This window comes from Gadus morhua, chromosome 17 (assembly GCF_902167405.1).
Source record: "Gadus morhua chromosome 17, gadMor3.0, whole genome shotgun sequence".
NCBI lineage: Eukaryota > Metazoa > Chordata > Actinopteri > Gadiformes > Gadidae > Gadus > Gadus morhua.
The window spans coordinates 19,809,463-19,811,774 of record NC_044064.1 but is presented as its reverse complement, the minus strand read 5'-3'; the positions used below and the strand labels follow the sequence as shown (position 1 = coordinate 19,811,774).

At 41.2% G+C, this 2,312-nt stretch overlaps 1 non-coding gene across 1 annotated transcript; it reads left to right on the top strand.

Annotated features, from left to right (window-relative positions):
- Window positions 1-321: 321 nt before the first annotated feature.
- On the top strand, window positions 322-394 carry trnak-cuu (transfer RNA lysine (anticodon CUU)). Its single transcript has one exon. It is a non-coding gene; the product is annotated as a tRNA-Lys (tRNA).
- The last annotated feature ends 1,918 nt before the right edge of the window (window positions 395-2,312 follow it).

Below are 2,312 nucleotides of genomic sequence, written 5' to 3'. Positions count from 1 at the left end.
GCTGTTTATATCTAGCCGGTGCCATGTTTGGGTGTGTGTCTGTGCTGTAAAGCATTTTCGAAACTACAATCTGAGTACATTTTCGAGGCGCGATTGGATACTTCCGCTGCGTCACATCCGGATTGTGTCGGTCCGAACAGAGCATGTTGCATATGCGCTTTTTCCTTGGAGAGGTGACATGGGGCAATGACACACCCACCAAACGACCCAGAAATGGTTGCAGAACCATCAGAATAACTCTCAACCAGCATAATTACTGTAATTTTGGCTAAAAAAGTTGCATAGTGGCCCTTTAAACCAATGATGCTTTGTATTTTTGGAGCCCGGCTAGCTCAGTCGGTAGAGCATGAGACTCTTAATCTCAGGGTCGTGGGTTCGAGCCCCACGTTGGGCGCTATGACCTTTTAACCTAACCCTACTGGTGGAATGTTCACAGAAAGGAATAAGGTGACGTTCTTGGCTGTGTTCTATTATTGATCCACAATAGATGTCATACTGTCGGTTTTGGGCTCGAAGAACATTAATATTCTTCACAGGTTTGAGTGGGGGCCAGGTTGAGGACAACCCCAATGGATTTTGTAAAAATGATATGGTTCAGTTTGACAATTACTCTCAAAAATTGGATGCAATCATTTTTATCCTGCAATACTAGATATATATATATTTTGATTTTTACTTTTGTGTTCAGTGTCATAACATGATTTCGAAAAGCAGAATTATTCTCCTTAGACGGTATTCTAGCATACCAGGGTGTAATGCAATCTCACACACACACACACACACACACACACACACACACACACACACACACACACACACACACACACACACACACACACACACACACACACACACACACACACACACCTCATTGGAAGCACAAAACAGATTCAACATTCCTGTTTCACTTGAACTTCTGGTGCCAACCTAGCCATAGCTAAAATGCAGATATGTTGTGCTTTGATGAACACACAGGACACCATTGCTTCATGTCTCTGTGGCGCTTCCCATTTCCATTTCTTGTCCATATGTTGACCAATGAAATCTTCCCCTTCCATTTCTTGTCCATATGTTGACCAATGAAATCTTCCCCCTTCCATTTCTTGTCCATATGTTGACCAATGAAATCCTCCCCTTCCATTTGTTCTCCATATGTTGACCGACCAATCACATCGTCCCGTTCCTTTTCCTAACGTTCAAGTAAGCAAGTAGCGGTGTTCACGAGCGTATTTGTAGAAGCAATACTTTGGAGAACTACACGACAAGGTAACTATTTGATTTACATTTCGAGACATGACTTACATTTACAGATGAAATGATATTGTTGAAATGAGTGAGATTGTAAATCGGCCGTGAAATGAGTGAGATTGTAAATCGGCCGGCGTAATTCATTCAAAAGTCCGAGTTAAAATGCGATATAGGGGTCAAACTATTTGATTTACATTTCGAGACATGATTTACATTCACAGATGAAATGATATTGTTGAAATGAGTGAGATTGTAAATCGGCCGGCGTAATTCATTCAAAAGTCCGAGTTAAAATGCGATATATGGGTCGAACTATTTGATTTACATTTCGAGACATGATTTACATTTACAAATGGCCGGCGTAATTCATTCAAAAGTCCGACGGCCTGTTTAATCGGATATCGTCACCCTCTTAAAGTAATGGCCTAAGTCACCTTTTTGCCAAAATGATTTTCTTGCCTAAATCAGCTCTTTGTGATGCTAGCCACCTCTGGTAAAATCCCCAACATCCTCAGTTGAACAGATCATGTGATCCTACCCGTTTAGTGTAATGGCCTATGTCAAGAGTGTGAATTAGGCCAATTTATTTTGCCTCTTGTCTAGTGACTCTTGTCACTAGACAAGAGTGACTTAGGCAATTTTATGAGCGTTTCAAGATGGCGGCCACTTCCAAAAAAAATAAAGTCTACCAAGCTAGTGAAGTTATTGCCATGATGCAGGACTCGTTCCATACAAATGTTTGTGGCATAGGCCTACCCCAGAGCTATAGAGAGAGAGAGTTGCGACACGCTATGATCTCGCCGACAGGGTGGTCACGTGGTTCATGTAAGCCTCAATAGTTCCAAACACGCCGCGCTTTCAATGTTATTCTATGGGACGACAGCAGAGATTTCAATATTAAAGTGGAAAGGAAGCAATCAAATAAAACATGTCTATAGCACTAGTTAAATATTTAAATATACCATAAATACAAATAAAGTCGGAAATATGTCCCGTTATTCAGAATGAAGCACAAACACGTTGCATTAATTACAATGTTTTCAGCCTGTGCGCCGCCATCTCTG